This window comes from Neodiprion fabricii, chromosome 7 (assembly GCF_021155785.1).
Source record: "Neodiprion fabricii isolate iyNeoFabr1 chromosome 7, iyNeoFabr1.1, whole genome shotgun sequence".
Classification (NCBI taxonomy): domain Eukaryota; kingdom Metazoa; phylum Arthropoda; class Insecta; order Hymenoptera; family Diprionidae; genus Neodiprion; species Neodiprion fabricii.
This window is the reverse complement of record NC_060245.1, coordinates 12,014,386-12,033,957: the sequence shown is the minus strand read 5'-3', so window position 1 is coordinate 12,033,957 and position 19,572 is coordinate 12,014,386. Positions and strand designations below refer to the sequence as shown.

The 19,572-nt window shown below is 37.8% G+C and overlaps 1 protein-coding gene and 1 long non-coding RNA gene across 2 annotated transcripts in view; both read right to left on the bottom strand.

Moving 5' to 3' along the window:
• LOC124186843 (regulating synaptic membrane exocytosis protein 1) overlaps nt 1-19,572 on the bottom strand; it is a 1,552,625-nt gene that overhangs the window by 489,767 nt on the left and 1,043,286 nt on the right. The window lies entirely within an intron of this gene.
• On the bottom strand, nt 15,413-16,027 carry LOC124186847. Its single transcript, XR_006871733.1, has 3 exons — nt 15,984-16,027; nt 15,678-15,752; nt 15,413-15,445 (listed from the first exon to the last, which is right to left on the bottom strand). It is a non-coding gene; the product is annotated as an uncharacterized LOC124186847 (long non-coding RNA).

Below are 19,572 nucleotides of genomic sequence, written 5' to 3'. Positions count from 1 at the left end.
CCGAAAAGGAATTATTAGCTACCATTCATGCGCTAGAAAAATTCAGGACGATCATTGTAGGAGCAGCACTGACAATTCGAACGGACCAAAAAGCCCTAACTTTCGTTCTATCATGTCAACTGTTAGGCTCAAGGCTTTCGAGATGGGTATTATTCATACAAACATATGATTCTGAAATCGAGTACATCAAAGGGTCGGAAAATTTGATTGCAGATGTACTCAGTAAGAACCCACCTTGGAGAGAAAACAAAAAAAGGGACTTCTGAGGAGTTATAGTCGTTTCGGAATTCGCAAAGCAGATGAGTAAAGACTTAAAAAAAGAATTGAGAAAAATAGAGAAATTGCAAAAGCAATACTTAAGAATAGCAAATTTGATGAAGGCGAGAAAATTCGAAAAAGGAGATCGATATACGATAGTTAACGACATTCTTTATCAGACGATGCCTGGGGGCACGCTAAAAGCAGTCCTACCGGAAGAGATAGTAAAGAAATTAATTCAGGAATGTCACGAGATGTATGGACACATAGGGGAAAGTGAATGCTACCAAGTATTGAGGGAAGGTTTTTGTTACCCGAAACTTGCGAAATTGGTGCGACGCGAAATTAGTAGATGCCACCGCTGCCAGCGATGTAAAGTACCAAACTAACACAGTTATGCAAACATGCAGACGATAGTACCGGAGGAAGTCGGAGACCTGGTATCGATCGATTTTTTTGGACCACTACCGGCGAGTCAAGGAAACTACCGTTGGTTACCAGTAGCGATTGACGCCTTTAATAAGTTTTTTAGACAATCTGTTATTGAATCTTGGTGATCGGTCAGTTATGTAAACGTAGTTAACGTTCCGGCCCGGATATGGGCCCTCCTCAGAACGATTTATTTGTTTAACTGTCAAGAACAAAAAAAATATTTTATAACAGAAGTACAATCAGACATTAAATATTGTAGATGTAATACTCTTAGGGCTATAATATATTATTGGTTAGTGAGTACATTTTGATTAATTGAAAAAAAGATAGGGTTAGAGTGTTATTTACCTTTTTTTCACTAATATAGTAAGCGGACTAAGATGCAGTCGAATTCATAATTTACAATTTGTGGAGACACTGTTCTTTGAGTAACGGTAGTCATTGTCACTCTTCTGGTTGTTTAACATGTAGGAATTACAAGTTGGAAGTCATTAATTAAAAATATTAAAAGACTATGTATCTTCACAGTCTATATGTCATTGTATTAAAAGGTTTTAAAGAAGGTCTTTTTAGCAGTAAAATTAGTTGCCACTCGGCAAGTAACGTTGAAATTGTTGAGATCAATGCTAGTCTTGGCCACTTATCTGAGAATGATCGATTTATCGATTAATCGATTTCAACAAAATAATGGGACACTGCTCGATTGAATTATTGAAAATTAATCGATTTAGTAAATTTCTGCGTATAGTCTTGATATCAGAAGAGATATTTTGATAATTCATAGTCATATTCAAAATATTTTTGAGTTTGATAAATTTTGAGTAATTGATACTTCAATCACATACATCGATACTGTATTGCATCGTTCGTGTAAGTGAACAAGCGGCTTAAGGCTGACCGCGAGCCAGCCCTCGAACTTCCCGTTTTCACACTGCAAATTCAAGGTTCATGGAACAAATAAATATTAATATCCAATTCCAATTTCCAACTACAAATTCAGAGTCGTGACATGAAATTTTGGCACGAATCTAAAGTAATTCAAAGTAACTTGACTTATTACAACTCTTCCTAATTCAATTATATCTCAAACAATTCTCATGATTTCATTTATCATTTTTAGTGATTCAATGAATTTTCATTTATTCAGTTATTTTGTATGAATTCAGGTGAGTCGTAATTGATTTACAAACCTATTGACACGTCAATTCAGCGAGTTATTTTTCCCTCGCATTATTAAAAAATCGGACGTCAATGATGAATTTGAAACTAGTGGAAAAATCATGTTGCAAAGACACAAAAAATGTTCGGAAAGCATAATTCTGAAGATCTCAAGCCAGATTGGTTAAATGAGTAATTATGAACCCAAACGGTATATTAATCATATAAAGTCTCGAATTTTATGCATACATCGATGATTTATTTTTATTTTCACTCGTAGATGTGTGTTTCGTAGTATTGTGTAGCTGGGGATTCGCCTATGTTCACACACACGAGTGTGCGTCCGTGGATGTGCGGCCGGCAGCGTGTCCCGCGGCAACAATACCGAGGTCAGCGCCCGAGAAAGGGTACAACAGGGAAAGAGGGGAGGTGCCGATATATAATTCGTAAACGAATAAAAATAATTCACCCAGACGAAGAAAACGGCCATTTCCGTGGCGGCAAATCCAGATGCAATGGTGCACTCTGATTGACCCAGCGCTATCGCTTATAATTCAAAAACTATGCGTCGGACGAGCTTCCGGTAACGAAATTCACGGTTGCATTTCAGTCAGGTATCACGCTGGCTAGTCCGTGTCCCCCAATTTAGGGACATCCTGTATAAAAAATTGGAGAAAGTTTACCTTTGCTGCATACTTGGAATATGTCTGGGAATATCTCCACTTCACATAATTGTATGAAAAAGATTTCGAGAAATCATCAACCGTGGAAGACAGCTGCGTTTATATATATTTGTCGCAAAATCGATGTATACCAAAGATTAATCAAAAAACAACTTCTTAGTATTTACCAATAAATTTTCGAACGATGTGAACAAAGACTCAAAACTGACTCTAAATGTAGTGAAAAGTTCGAAAACCCTATGGTCAGTACGGTGCGATCGTAAAAGAAAAAAAGGCGAGAGTATTCATGAAACTCAAGATTGTCCGTGTTTATTGAATATACATCCTATTGTTATGCAGAGAAGTGCACCAGACGAGTTATCTCGTTCGACTGACTTCTGAAGGGATCTCTGTTGTCAAATAAGAGTGAGAAAAAAGTGCGTTCGAGTAGCAATACAAGGAGAGCTTACTTAAAGATTCCTGTTACCGATACTAACCGACATCCTCTCCGGACTCAAACCCTTCTCCGTGATGACGTCACAGTCTGCCGTACCGACTTGAGGTCCAAAACGTGCTACCGTACCGACAATTTTATCGGATATTTGTCACGGATAAGAGATAGTTTTGCGTTGGTGAATGCTATTAGGGACCTTCGTCTTCCAGCTGATTATATTTTAGTTTCACTGGATGTTATATCCTTATTCACTAATGTACCACAAGATCTGGCAATCAACGCCATCAAACAGCGCTGGCATCAGCTGGTGGACAAAATTCCGGTCCCACGTAATGAACTCTTAAAAGCATTACAAATATGTTTTAAGGCGGCCATATTTAAATTTAACCATAACATATATGCCCAAACGTTTGACTTACCTATGGGCTCACCGCTCTCTCCAATTTTGTCTGATTTGGTTTTGGATGACCTTGAACAACACTGTCTTAATAAACTAGACTTCAAGCCTTCATTCTTTTTCAGATACGTAGATGACATAATTACAGCTGTCCCTTCGCATAAAGTCGCCGATATGCTTTCAGTTTTTAATAGTTTCCATCCGAGACTACAATTTACAGCCGAATTAGAGTCTAATCGCCAAATCAGCTTTTTAGATGTACTGATTATCAATGACAATCAGCTCATTAAAACTGATTGGTTCCATAAGGCTACTTGGTCACAAAGGTATTTAAATTATCATTCTCACCATCCCAAATCATACAAAATTGGAACGATCAATTGTTTAGTTGACAGAGCGATCCGACTCTCAAGCATGGAATTTCACAATAAAAATTTGTCCTTGATTCAGCAGGTACTATGTAAGAACGACTATCCTTCTCGCCTGCTTAACAAACATATAAAGTTCAAATATGATTCCATCTTGTCATCTACCAGCCCTAACAACAATCTCGATGCAACTACTACACAGACCATTCAAAAAAACTATATTTCCATCCCTTATGTAGCGGGTCTGTTTGAGTCTCTTAATAGAACATTCTCCAAATACAAAATTCAATTTGTGGGCAAATGTACACATGATATATCCTCGATGTTCGATTCGGGTAAAGACCCCTTACCCCTGGTCAATCGCTCGGGTGAAGTTTATAAAATACCTTGTAATCATTGCAACAAGGCTTACATAGGTCAAACTAGTAGACAACTACACACCAGGATAACCGAACATAGACGCAACATCCACGAACACGAGGATAATTATACCGCATTGACGAGACATGCCATCGATTTCGACCACTCTTTTAATTATTCTCAAGCTAGTATTATTGATGTCGAACCTTTGTATTATAATAGGCTTCTGTTGGAAATGTGCAATATTGTAGCACATCCTAATTCTGTCAACCGTAAACAAGACATAGAACACCTAAGCAATATTTACACCTCTGTGATACGACCTTCGTAATTTTGTCCATTACCGACTGAGCTTGCTCTCGATTTTACCTTCTTAACACAAAAAAATTTTTTGTTTTTCTGTCAACCCGTTGACTCTGCGTTGCTCTGATAACTATGAGATCGACCTCTTCCCACTACACACTAGACGTTCCACCGTTCTTAAGTGCTCTGACTCAACCATAACGGCTGTGCATTTTAATTCTTTTAACAAACAAACTATAAATATGAATTCGTGGGAGTTACGTGTCGCCAACGTAGTGTGTTTCGTTTTCGTTCGTTTTTGCCTATCTGTTCTATTTATTTTTAATTATCAACACGCATCAATTAATTGGAAGTGTTATCACATATGAGGTAATCTCTCTTTTATACTTCTTCAACACCTTTGCATAAAAGTTACATCAATATGTCTTACTTTGTCAAACCTATTTGTATATCATTTTATTTTTTGTCCGTGACAGATATTTTAAATAAAATTGTTCTGAGGAGGGCCCCCACCAGGGCCGAAACGTTAACACGATAAATAGTGTTTTGAGTTGTGACCTTCATATCCAAGAATAACTTTAATCAACAAATCTCCAAGGTCAAGATAAATCTTCTTCAATTTTATCGGACTATGGTCAAAATCGCGCTGCCTTACCGATATCTTACCGACCGAAGGTCGAAGTCTCTATGGTGTGCTCGCCTGTCAATGGGAGAGGGTGCAGCGGGGGACGTGAACTTTTTACCGACCTGGATCTCGGTTACCGTCCGGCATTCTTTTCCGACGATAGAGCTGCTAATGTGTAACATTAACCATCTCACATTCCTTTCCCACGTTATCAACCGCGCGACATTCCAAAATTAATAGTTCTTAGAGTTGTTTTTCACTCACTCGGACGCCGGGGTGATATCACCAACCCCACAATCTTTTTCAACGATATCAACGACGTGACATTCCAAAATTAATCCACTTACCTAGATGCCGGTTTCATATCAACCAAGTGACATTTTTTTCCCCACCAAATTTCAAATTTATGTGGTGGGGGCACGTTATAAAAGTCAAAAGTGAAAACTTCAACGCCGGTCCGAAGCTGTTCTTCCTGCAAATTAAAAGTGCTCTACAACAACAACGTGAAATCAAGAACATTCAAGAAGCTCAATACCTACTGCAAATTCGAACTCAACTAAATGAACCCACAAGAGATTTTGAGCAAACACGAATTAACAGAGACGATCATGGACTTTTCGAAACTGAACCAAATCGCGCGGCTGGAGACGTTTCTGCTATTGAAAGAAGTTTCGGACCTTGAAGCATACTTCGAATACAGAGTCAGCGGTGTTCGTCGGGTCAAAACAAAATTTGGGGATAGACTCGTTTAGGATTTGAACGACTTGTTTACGATTTTTCTACCAAATCGACTGACGAAAGCTCACCAAGAAGACGAAGATATATTCCAGAAGATGGTAACAGCAAGTAACGGCACTCGGTTGAGTTGACGCTATCTGGGTGCGCCATATAATCAACTCGAATTTGTTTATGTGTAATCTAAGTATCACATACACATATTTTATACGATTTCATAGTACGACGTTCAATATTAAATGAAAAACATCAAAAATTATATGTGTTTGTCACTCAGCATTAAACCAACCTGTCCACCTTGAACCCAACAAATTTTGCGATAGTAATTCGAATCGAGTTTTACAATCTAAGAAAGTGCTATCCTGAATACCAATGAGCAAAGACGAAAGTTTTTAAGCTGCGTTTGATCCTCGTAACTGTAACGTGAAGTCAACGATGAGGTTTAATCGGACTCAGTCAAGGATAGAGTGCAAAGTTGAGCAACATCTGAGTTAGCGTACGTTTAAAGCCGCAGGTCGTACGGAGTTGGATTATTATCGCTCTAGAAATGCAAAACATGATTACGTAGTGGTGAATCTTAGTGAGCGGTCAGTAAATGCGTTACATAAATTTCCGTTAACGTTTTGGCTTGAGTAGGGGCCCTCCTTAGAACGATGAATTTTTCTATTGAGCGGCCAAGAGCATAGATTCCATCAGTAAGACAATAAGATCAATGTATATCATACTATTGAGAATTATTATCCTATGTACATTGGAGAATACATTCAATATATCTATTACAACTAGAAATGTATATAAACAATTAGCGGAAAGTTTACCTCGTATAAGAAGAGAATAAGACACTGGTCAGTGTCATAAAATTCAAACGGGAGAGACGAGGTACTTCAGATTAGGTGGCGAAAGACCATTGACATCTTCTCCAATCGATAAAGGATGTAGATTAGACTGACCGTTGAAAAAAAGTTTTGCTCCGAGTTGAAAAACGTGAAGTTAACCTTGAAAAAAGAAGATCCTCCAAATTTCAATGCTCTATCTCAATATTAAGGTGTGCCGATGATATTTTTAAGTTTTTTTTTTTTTTCTAATAAAATTTCAGTTCGTTTCAGATCTTAATATTTTTTAATATTACTATGATTCAAAAAAATCAGACGGTAGAAAAAAGAAATCTGGGATTGAAAATACTATTTACTCAAACATTTTCAATTTCTCATGATGGAATATTTAACATGACGTCCAAAAAAAAATATGTGCTAAATATTATTCTTTAAAAAATTGTAAGGAAGCCGAGAATAAAAAATTAACAAATCAAAATCGAAACCAAAAATAAACCAAGTGAACACAGATGAATGATCTCAAACGAACCTAAACGACGAACCCAAACGTATCCAAACAAATCAAAGTAGTAACAAAAAATAAATCATGTGAACACAGATGGTGTACGTTGTTTAATTGATTTTTTTCAAGCCGTCTCCTTAATTCGTACATTGATGAGAGGATTTCTCAATAGTTATTCAATGAGACGCAAGAAATACAGTTATAAATAAAATTTCTTCATTACAAAAATGAACAAACCACCATTATATTCTCACAGATACAATCACTTCGACTTTTTATGCAAATTCTCTCATAACTATTTGTTTTATACAGTCAGGAAATTTTTTTCTGTAGTCTGACAATACTCGCATTAAAAATTGCTTTTGTTCGTCCCTTGATAAGATATTCACATAGGCTTCTACCAAACTTATATCTCTTTTTGCTGTATCGTTGATAATTTTTAAGCCCTTAACAATTTTGAGGCCCGTCTGAAAATTTTCGTCTTGAGCCCAAATTTTAGGATCTTTCTGGGGAAAATCAGTGTTGATTTCAAATCTCTCGAAAAATTTTAGTTACTCCGAACTAATAAAATCATCAATTTCTTTATTATGTAACTTTTCAATGTCTTCTTTTCAATTCTTCATCTTCGCTGATTTTCATTTTTGTTACCATCTTTTTCTTCATATCATTCGACAATTCTGCATCAAAAAAAGACATTGCAGCTGCATCTGGAGTGAGATACCCCAAGTGATGACCAAATTTTCTAAGTGCTATTTGAGACACTTTTAAATCAATAGATTTGTAATTGTATAATTTTTTTCAAAACTGTAAATCATGGTTCGGAGCTTGAGGCGCTAGAGGCGCTATAAACCATACCCTTACATATATTATCACGATGAAAATGCATATTTCTGAAAGAGCTTTCTTTTCTTTGGCTGTCAACCGAAATTGTAAACGAAACAAAAAAATTTTCAGGTAATATACCGCCTTTGACATCCAGCGAGCATGGTGAAATGCCCCTGGATGTTTGAACTTGACCTCATGAAGCGGAATAACACCGCAAAACACTCTTGTCAGTCCCAACAGTTCTTTTCACTGATTACGTGGATGATTTACCTTCAGCATTTCATCCAAAAATGATAGAATGTTTTTAAGATGGCTTTCCAGTGCATTCTTCACCGTTTCATCGGCTAATCCACTCAAGTAGTTGGTTGTATCCAAACCTTTCCATGTATCTTGGAATCTTTTGAAAATATGATCATTTGGACAGCAAGTCTGAGGCATTTTTTCATCAAACACACTTTTTATAATCAACTCGTAAATATGATGCCGGCATGAAAGATATAAAATTTCTCTTTCCAATAATTGTTCCAAGTTTATTGCAGCACCATTGATAATACCTAAATCAAACGGAGTTGTATCACAACACAATGCCTTGATTTTATGCGACAACCCCCAATCCTTCAGTAATTCAGAAATAGCTGTTGCTTAAGATAAACCCTTACTATTTTCTAGCTCAGGCACTCCTAAAAACTGCTCAATACTTCCATCCGATATAAGAACAGGTAATCTATCAGTTACTTTGTGCTCTAACAAGTTACACATCAATTTCCCATCCCAATGTAATACAGCTGCGTTCAATTCTGTGTTCTTGAATATTTCTCTCACAGTTGCGGCTCTCGATTCACGCAATTTTTCTCGACATTTGCGAATAGATGTTTTTTTAATAATTATAATCAATGTATTGACATCAATGTTCAATGCTTGTGCTATTAAGATTATTAAATGAACGGCCCTTCTGTCACTGACTTTGCATTTATCCAAAACCGCAACCAACTTTTCTGTCATGACACTTATAGATCCCCGTGATGTCCTCGATTAAGATGGTTCTTCTTCACTGGGCACGTATGAAAAATCGGACGTTGTCGCTGATTCATGGGACAAAGCACTTCCTTGGCTCGAAGCCAAAGATCAAATAGTACGACTTTGCTTTGCTTGAGTAAATGGGCCTAAGACAGAGTGAATGAGTTGTTTTTATGGGAAAATCAGCTGCCACATGTGACAAACTTTTTTAGTAGTCCCAAGTTCATGCAAGGTCATTACAAAATTTATTGCGATTGGCTAAATATTTTATTGCTCAACAGAAAAAAATAAGAACAAAAATGACAGATGACGATAAATGAAAAATGTATTGTACATAATTGCTCATAGTCATACTTTAGGTGGAGAAATAACTTTCGAAAATACTTATTTTCCTCCTGTTTTCTTTTTTCATGTGGCCTCGGAGAATCATCTCCATCGTCGTGATTTCGAGCAAGTTCCTCAGTACCATCATGAACCGTACAAACATTCCCAATACAATCTATCCGCCTTTTTTCTCGTTGTTTCGAAAAAAATGCTTTTTGCTCGTCACTTGCGCATGAGCAATATCAAATAGGTTATCAAATTCAGAAGTGAATTTTTTTTCTTTTTCCAAGTAGCATGATCTGCCGGCAGTTTTTTGCAAAATTCTACAATCTTCATACAAAGTTTTCAACTTCGTAATACAATGATCCTGTCTATGAGTTGGTATTCGAGCTTTTTGCTAAAATACCTACACTCCTTTCATTACAAGCCTTGCACTTGCATGTATCAGTAATTTCACTTGTCTTATATTGAAAAACAAAACTTTATCACCTGGATTCTTGAAGGTGATTTATCACCACGAATTTGAGTGTCAGTGGGGCCGATTACAGAAATATTTTCAAAAATAGTTGCTGAAGAAGACATTGTCACTGAATTGCATATTAATTAGCTTAAATGAAATACAGAATAGACGGTTCTTTTGAGAGTATACGGTAGTTTCCACTTTTAAGATTAGACTGATCCAATTCGGATAAAAATACAGAGCACAGATACAGAGAAACCGAGTATACGAGCTACATACCGCGACTATGCGAAGTTTTTTTTAGCCCTGTATTAGGTCGTCCTCTTGCGGGGAGCTGTGGCACTCTCTTCGAGTACGCAAGGTAGACAGAGAATGGTAGTCTAAATGGTAGTCGTTAGCGTAGCTTTCAGTGGATGGCGGCCAATGTCGTATCGGGCAAAAGTTTCGGAAAAAGGTTAGAAAACGTACACCGAGAAGTACACCTGGGCTGAGTTCAGAAACCTTACTCGAGTGACTCGGGTATCGTTGTGTCTTTGTTTAATCTCATGTGTTAGACAGAGACAGTATGATATACGAGTTCACGCGGGTAAGGTTTCTGAACTCAGCCCTGCGGTCACATGATTTATTATTCGTTACTATTTTGATTTGTTAATTTTTCATTCTAGGCTTCTTTACAATTTTTCAAAGAATAATTTCTAGGATATATTTTTTTTGGACGCCATATCGAATATTCCATCATGAAAAATAAGAAATGTTTGGGTAAAAAGTATTTTCAATCCCAGATTTTTTTTTCTACCGTCTGATTTTTTTGAATCATTGTAATATAAAAAATATCAAGATCCGAAACGAACTCAAATTGTATTAAAAAAAAACTTGAAAAAGTTATCGGCACACCCTAATATTAAGATAAAGCATTAATATTTGGAGGATCTTCTTTTTTCAAGGTTAACCTTAGGTTTTTCAACTTGGTGCACAAACTTTTTTTTTTAACGGTTAGTCTAATGTAGATATATGATATTTGACACTTAAAAAATGAATTAACAGGGAGATGTGCACGAGGCACAAGTCGTAAATTTAAAAAAGTTAAAAAAGGTTAGAAAAGTTGAAAATGTTACAACCGTAATGTATCGTAATGTAACCGAATGCGTGAAAGAGCGCCACACAGCGGTGTGCGCTCGGTATGGGTGCGTGTGTGCGCGCGTGTGAGGTTATAGATCTAGGTATGAATGTCGAGCGGGACCAGATGGCCTACGGGTGAGTGAGGCGAGTCAGTAAACGATTGTCAGAGACAGACACAGGTGCTCTGACACTGTACGCACAAAGTTAATAAATCGCAAATTATATCACCACTACGGAGTCTTATTTATTGAGCCTTTTACCGTAACCTTTTGAAACATTAGTCAACGATGCCGACTACAGTAGTATTGGTATCCTTATCTCCCAGTTCTTCATATCAGAAACACTTCAGTCAACGGCTTAACGCAACTAGCAAACAACGACTCCTGGGTGAATCACCTGTGACCCTGAGTGAAGGCGAACAGGTATGGTAAGAAGTAAAAACAATAGCAAAGTAGGAACCTTGTTCTTGGCAGTCATATGGAAAAATTGATCGTTCTGAGGAGGGCCCCTACTCAGGCCGAAAAGTTAACGGAAATTTATGTAACCCATATACTGACCGCTCACCAAGATTTACCACTACATTATCTACGAGGTCAAGAATTCTAATCCTTCAAAACATGATTACGTTGGTGTACAGATTAGTCAAGGGTCATATGCGAGATTAAGACACAGTTGAGATTTCGTTTGAAAAATTTTATTTATTTCATGAAAAAATGTAAAATATGGAACATACGTGAAGAATAAACATGAGTAGGTTTTTTTTTTTTTCAAAGATTGAATCTGAGTGGTACAGCAACGGGGGTTCTAAGTACAAACACCTTCTTTACCGACCGAGCCGCTCCGCGCAGCCCTGACTCAAACCCTTTTCCGCGATGACGTCACAGTCTGCCGTACCGAAGACCAAAACCGTGCAACCTTACCGACAGTTCGAGGGTCAAAATCGTGCTGTTTCACCGACAATCTTACCGACCCCGAGCAACTTTACCGACAGTTGTATCGATCGGGGGTCGAAATCGTGCTGTTTTACCGACAATCTTACCGACCAAAGGTCTGTAGTGCTCGCCTGCCAACGGTAGAGGGCGCAGCGGGGGCGAGAACTTTTTTACCGTCCCGCATTCTTCTCCCACGATAGGACTGCTGATGTGTAACATGAACCACTCCGAATTCCTTTCCCACGGTAGGACTGCTGACGTGTAACATCAACCACCTCACATTCCTTTCCCACGTTATCAACCACGTGACATTCCAAAATTAATGGTTCCGAGAATCGTGTTTCACTTATTCGGATGTCGGTTTGATATCAACCACGTGACATTTTTTGGCTTGTAACTGCCGTGTGAACTCTACGATGAGTATTTGGACGGGTTCAGACAAGACCACAGTGCAAGGTCGGCCGATAGCCGCGGTACAGAGCCAAGGATCTGCGGTGTTAGGTTACTATCGCCCTGGGAATGTCAAAAGGTGCGCGCGCATACACAAACGTGAATCTGTAACATCTGACCAGGTCCACCGTTCGTATGAAATAGGTTAGCACGTGAAACTTGTACATTAGTCAGACTGCTATGCTTGTGAGGCGAAAACCTTGAAATCATCATGATACGTAATAACGAAGAAGTAATTATCGGATTCAGCAACGCGACGTCAGAGTTCTCGCTACAAGATCTTCGGTGGCTCGTTGAGTCTGTCCGGAAAGCTCGTGTGCAACCGCTCAGACTACACAGGATATATTTTCAGGACAAAACGTTGATCCTGACGTTTCAAAAATGGCAAAACGAAGTAATTGCAGTATTATTGGACATTGAACCGGATGACGATGAAGGCGAAGCCTATTTGATCGAGTCTCGTCAGATCAACGAGGAGTAAGAAACAAACCGAACCGTACACATCTAATGTTACCCACACAATCGAAGACACACACACACACACACACACACACACACACACACACACACACACACACATTCGACGAGCCCAAACGAGGTTCGCACAGCGTTTCGTCACAGACCTGAACACCGAATTCAACGTGTTCTTACCGGCACAGATTGTGTGACTGCTAACGAGGACGAGACCCAATATCAGAAATTGATGCAGACGATGGAGGAGGAGCGGTTGTTCTTGCAGTATATGGACGGTCAGTACGGTCAAATTGAATTCAAAGATGCGTCGACTCTCGCTTAATTTGTACACACCGTACCTGGACAACGTGTGCAGCGTCTCCAATTATTCTACGTTGCATACCCTTTACGAAAATTGTATACATTGTTGAACGAAGCTTCTTTATTTTATATCATTTTATTTTATACCATTTAATGGTACGACGTTCTGTATTGATAAAAAAAATATATGTATTTATCACTCAACGCAAAACCATCCTGTCCACCTTAAACTCGACAAATTGTTGGTAACAGCAATTCGACTTTTACAATCTGAGAAAGTGCCAATTTGAACACCGATGAGCAAAGACGAAGGTTTTCTAAGCTACGTTTTGAACCTCGTAACTGTAACGTGAACAGTACGATGAGATTTCAGCGGACTCAGTCAAGGACAGAGTGCAAGGTCGACCAACATCTGAGTTAGCGTACGTTTGAAGCCGCAGGTCCTACGGAGTTGGGTTACTATCGCTCTTGGAATGCAAAACATGACGACGTTGGTGTACAGATTAGTCGAGAATGAGATGCAAGGTTGAGGTGCAGTTTAGATTTCGTTTGACAAGTTTTTTATTAATTTTATAAAAAAGTATTAAATATATATATATACATTCGGTTTCTCGAAAAAAATTTTGCGAAAGGCTTCAACGATTGGAGAAAAGATGAGAATTATCACAACGATAGGTTCTGAATTGAAAACGGATCGTGAAACTATGACTATAAGATCTGGTATTTATTTATTTAACGAAATTAAAAATCTGTTTAGTAACTTAAATGTATTAAAATATTGTCGAAGATCTAAAGAAATTAAAATATTGTCGAAGACAAAAAAGGTTTGTACATTGTGTGACTATAATGATCTGGTACTTATCTAAAGAAATTAAAAATCTGTTTCGTAACTTAAATGTATTAAAATATTGTCGAAGACAAAAAAAGGTTTGTACATTGTGTGACCATAATGATCTGATACTTATCTAAAGAAATTAAAAATCTGTTTCGTAACTTAAATGTATTAAAATATTATCGAAGACAAAAAAAGGTCTGTACATTGCGAACTACAGCATCAAGTCGTGAAACAAAGACTGTATGATCTGATACTTATTTATTTAACGAAATTAAAAAATCTGTTTCGTGGATCGAGATATCCCCTGATTCGTCGTAACTTAGGTGTGTTAAAATAATAATAACTAACACAAAAAAAAGGTCTGCACACCGTGAACTACAGCATCAAGTCGTGAAACTATGACTAGATGCGCACAGTTTGAATTAGTATCTGACATTTTGTTCAATTTCTACCACGATGGTGAACCGAAATCCATAAAATCAATGACTTCAACTTTTTTCACTCAGAATATTCCAAACTTTTTACGTCAACTGTTGAACTGCAGCGACGTTCCGTTGTGAAATTTTTTTTCAAAAAACCCTGTTTATCCCACTACTGTGACATTATTCGTATATTACTGTATGATACACTACTACTATTAAACTGTCTGTCGTTGGTTGATCATTAAAAGAGATTTGAAACAAAGAAAAGACATATTTAATGTACTTTCTAGAAAAAATTTAAGAAACCTAGAATCGTGAAAATTTGCAAATTGTATATTTACATGCTCTCATGGACGCGAGTTACGTAAGACATCGTCTGGGTAATGGACCACCACAGTCCGCCGTTGGGTTCATCTTCGGACTTGCTCTTTATCGGTATAGCGTACTTGTAGCCTTTGTTTCGTCCAGCGTATGACGTCATATCAACAAGATCCGCCCGCCAGGTCTCGTCGATGCCGCGCACGTCGACGCGGGTAGTTCCGGCGTGCAGACCTTTTTTGTCTTCGTTCTTCCACTAAAAATCTGTCTCGTGGAGCCATATATCTCCAGATTCGTCGTAAGTCAAGTGTATTAAAATATAATCAAAGACAAAAAAGGTCTGCACGCCGTGAACTGCAGCATCCAGTCGTGAAACTATGACTATGAGATCGTGGAGTTGTTCCTCCTGGAGCTGTGTCTCGATCTGACGGTGTATATATATCCGACGTATGTTCGGTAGATCCGGTTCCGGAAACATCACATCCTGTGGTGCCGGCTCCGGACTTGGTGGCAAGTTGGATACATCGGGAACCATGATCTGAGGAAGAAAAAAAGGGTATATTCAGAAAAGTTGAAGATGTTTCAGTAGTTGAAAAATGTTCAGGTGAGAAACAAATTCGAAAGCTATTAAGCCGAGTTTGGAGATTTATGAGTAGTTGAATATGTTTTTAAAATCACTTGAAGTTTCCTCAATACTTCGAAATATATATAGCTAATTTTTTTTTGAACAAAAGAAGTGAATGAGTGTAATAAATTGAAAAAAATTTACGTTAGGTAGCAATTTGTATAAGGACTTACCGTTTTTTTCTGACAAACTATATAGTCGAAGACGCAAGACACTTTACACCACTTGAGTTTGACTGCCAATGAGCTGGTCCAGGACTGAAAATTTGAAGATGTTTCAGTAGTCGAAAAATGTTCAGGTGAGAAACAAATTCGAAAGCTATTAAGCTGAGTTTGGAGATTTATGAGTAGTTGAATATGTTTTTAAAATCACTTGAAGTTTCCTCAATACTTTGAAATATATAGCTAATTTTTTTGAACAAAAGAAGTGAATGAGTGTAATAAATTGAAAAAAAATTTACGTTAGGTAGCAATTTGTATAAGGACTTACCGTTTCTTTTCTGACAAAGTATATAGTCGAAGACGCAAGACACTTGAGTTTGACTGCCAATGAGCTGGTCCAGAACTGAAAATTTGAAGAAGTTTCAGTAGTTGAATATGTTCAGGTGAGAAACAAATTCGAAAGCTATTAACCTGAGTTTGGAGATTTATGAGTAGTTGAATATGTTTTTAAAATCACTTGAAGTTTCCTCAATACTTTGAAATATATAGCTAATTTTTTTTGAACAAAAGAAGTGAATGAGTGTAATAAATTGAAAAAAATTTACGTTAGGTAGCAATTTGTATAAGGACTTACCGTTTCTTTTCTGACAAAGTATATAGTCGAAGACGCAAGACACTTTACACCACTTGAGTTTGATTGCCAATGAGCTGGTCCAGGACTTGCAGTCTTATATAACGAACCCTTGTGTTTATGTTTTGCAAACGTAAAAATGTGATATCGTAGGGTAGTCCCACGTTCACCGAATGTCGTTATCTCGATTCATGTAATTGTTCTGGTGCGTACCGCTCCACGCATCCGAACAGTCTCGCTCGTTGGACAAATCATCGTTATTAACAGTAGAAATTCAAAAATGGATAAAAGTCTGAAGTCAAAATATACGGCTTCTTAACAGAATTTTCCGTAACGATCGTAGTTGGTTATATGATAGATGTTTGACTCACTTTAAGATCAGAACTCGCATACTTTTCCGATACTGCATAATCTGTCAGATTACGATTCGCATTTTCTGACTAAAGCATTGGAACCTAAATTGACAGTCAAATTACTTACCAAGCAAAACTATATTGTTCACTACAGGGGTTTGAAACAATGCTTACAATTAGGCTTAAAATTACTCAAAATACACAGAGTTCTCAAATTCAAACAAACCCCGTGGCTCAAAAAATACATAGATTCGAATACCGATTTGCGCAAAAAATCTCAGAACGAATTCGAGAAAAATTTTTACAAGCTAATGAACAACGCAGTTTTTGACAAAACTATGGAAAATGTTAGGAAGTATAGAGATGTCAGACTGATCACGAAATGGGATGGAAGATACGGTGCTAGAGCTACCATAGCCAAACCCAATTTTCACAGCTGCACCGTTTTCGACAAAGATATAATTGTCGTTGAAATGAGTAGGACGAAAGTCAAATTGAATAAACCATTGTATGCAGGTTTCTCCATCATGGATCTTTCAAAATCCTTTATTCACAATTTCCCTTATGATTACGTTGAAATGATATTTGAACATCAGACAAAATTAATGTATACCGACGCGGTTGGTTTAATGTACCACTTCACCGCCCCCGATATTTGAGAATTTTGATCTAGAGACATCGGAAACTTTATACCATCATACCGTAGCACTGAGCTGATATGCGGGTACGAGCTGATCGCGTTAGGATGGTTGTTGTCGGTTGGGAACAGAGCTGCGGTGACCGACCAAAGAAAGCAGTAAGAGTCGTTGTTTCTGATGTTTACTACATCTTCTTATCTTGAATATCTTTGGGTAGTGGTGTGTATGTGAAGACACCGCCTCGTAGTGGTACGTACTTGTTAATATTCACCGTCAAATTGATTATTTCGATCAACGGTCAACCAGAGTCTTTTTCGTGGAAATTTACCACTTTGAACAATACTTCTGGTGTTTTGAGTTCCAAATCGAATCCATTTTTGAATTTCCTGTCGGTGAAGATTTCTCAGATGAAATTTTGGGTGTCGTCTCCATGATTTTTATTAATTTTCAGAATCCTTATTTGTTTTTCTTCTTTCAATCGAACATACTTGACTAAGCTATCGTTGTAAGAATTGCTTTAGAAGAACTGCTCCATGCTGACACGGTCCCTTTTGTGGGCAAGCAACAAAAGCCTGACTCACGCATTATCGAAAATTCGTGGACAACCGTATGCAATATTCTTTGATAGAAATTTCTAGATATTTCCCGAACGAACCTGCAGCGCGTGTAAGATGGCGAGGCAGTTCTTGGAACTTGGCGAAAAAGTTTCGCACGCCTCATGTACGAGAGAGAGCTGTGAGAGTGAACTAATCGCTGGAGTTATACATGGAACTGTGATAGGCTTAGTAGATATCGTTCTCCAGGAGCGTTACGGGGATGTTTTGCCTACGGTGTGGGTTTCACGATTTCGAGGCCTACGCACTTTTGCACTTTTGTTCAAAATTTTTGTCACTTTATACTTTCACCGGGTAAGATTATGACAATTACAATCGCAATACAAGTAGTAACTGGACAAAAATTTTGAACAAAAGTGCAAAAGTGCGTAGGCCTCGAAATCGTGAAACCCACACCGTAGGCAAAACATCCCCGTAACGCTCCTGGAGAACGATATCTACTAAGCCTATCACAGTTCCATGTATAACTCCAGCGATTAGTTCACTCTCACAGCTCTCTCTCGTACATGAGGCGTGCGAAACTTTTTCGCCAAGTTCCAAGAACTGCCTCGCCATCTTACACGCGCTGCAGGTTCGTTCGGGAAATATCTAGAAATTTCTATCAAAGAATATTGCATACGGTTGTCCACGAATTTTCGATAATGCGTGAGTCAGGCTTTTGTTGCTTGCCCACAAAAGGGACCGTGTCAGCATGGAGCAGTTCTTCTAAAGCAATTCTTACAACGATAGCTTAGTCAAGTATGTTCGATTGAAAGAAGAAAAACAAATAAGGATTCTGAAAATTAATAAAAATCATGGAGACGACACCCAAAATTTCATCTGAGAAATCTTCACCGACAGGAAATTCAAAAATGGATTCGATTTGGAACTCAAAACACCAGAAGTATTGTTCAAAGTGGTAAATTTCCACGAAAAAGACTCTGGTTGACCGTTGATCGAAATAATCAATTTGACGGTGAATATTAACAAGTACGTACCACTACGAGGCGGTGTCTTCACATACACACCACTACCCAAAGATATTCAAGATAAGAAGATGTAGTAAACATCAGAAACAACGACTCTTACTGCTTTCTTTGGTCGGTCACCGCAGCTCTGTTCCCAACCGACAACAACCATCCTAACGCGATCAGCTCGTACCCGCATATCAGCTCAGTGCTACGGTATGATGGTATAAAGTTTCCGATGTCTCTAGATCAAAATTCTCAAATATCGGGGGCGGTGAAGTGGTACATTAAACCAACCGCGTCGGTATACATTAATTTTGTCTGATGTTCAAATATCATTTCAACGTAATCATAAGGGAAATTGTGAATAAAGGATTTTGAAAGATCCATGATGGAGAAACCTGCATACAATGGTTTATTCAATTTGACTTTCGTCCTACTCATTTCAACGACAATTATATCTTTGTCGAAAACGGTGCAGCTGTGAAAATTGGGTTTGGCTATGGTAGCTCTAGCACCGTATCTTCCATCCCATTTCGTGATCAGTCTGACATCTCTATACTTCCTAACATTTTCCATAGTTTTGTCAAAAACTGCGTTGTTCATTAGCTTGTAAAAATTTTTCTCGAATTCGTTCTGAGATTTTTTGCGCAAATCGGTATTCGAATCTATGTATTTTTTGAGCCACGGGGTTTGTTTGAATTTGAGAACTCTGTGTATTTTGAGTAATTTTAAGCCTAATTGTAAGCATTGTTTCAAACCCCTGTAGTGAACAATATAGTTTTGCTTGGTAAGTAATTTGACTGTCAATTTAGGTTCCAATGCTTTAGTCAGAAAATGCGAATCGTAATCTGACAGATTATGCAGTATCGGAAAAGTATGCGAGTTCTGATCTTAAAGTGAGTCAAACATCTATCATATAACCAACTACGATCGTTACGGAAAATTCTGTTAAGAAGCCGTATATTTTGACTTCAGACTTTTATCCATTTTTGAATTTCTACTGTTAATAACGATGATTTGTCCAACGAGCGAGACTG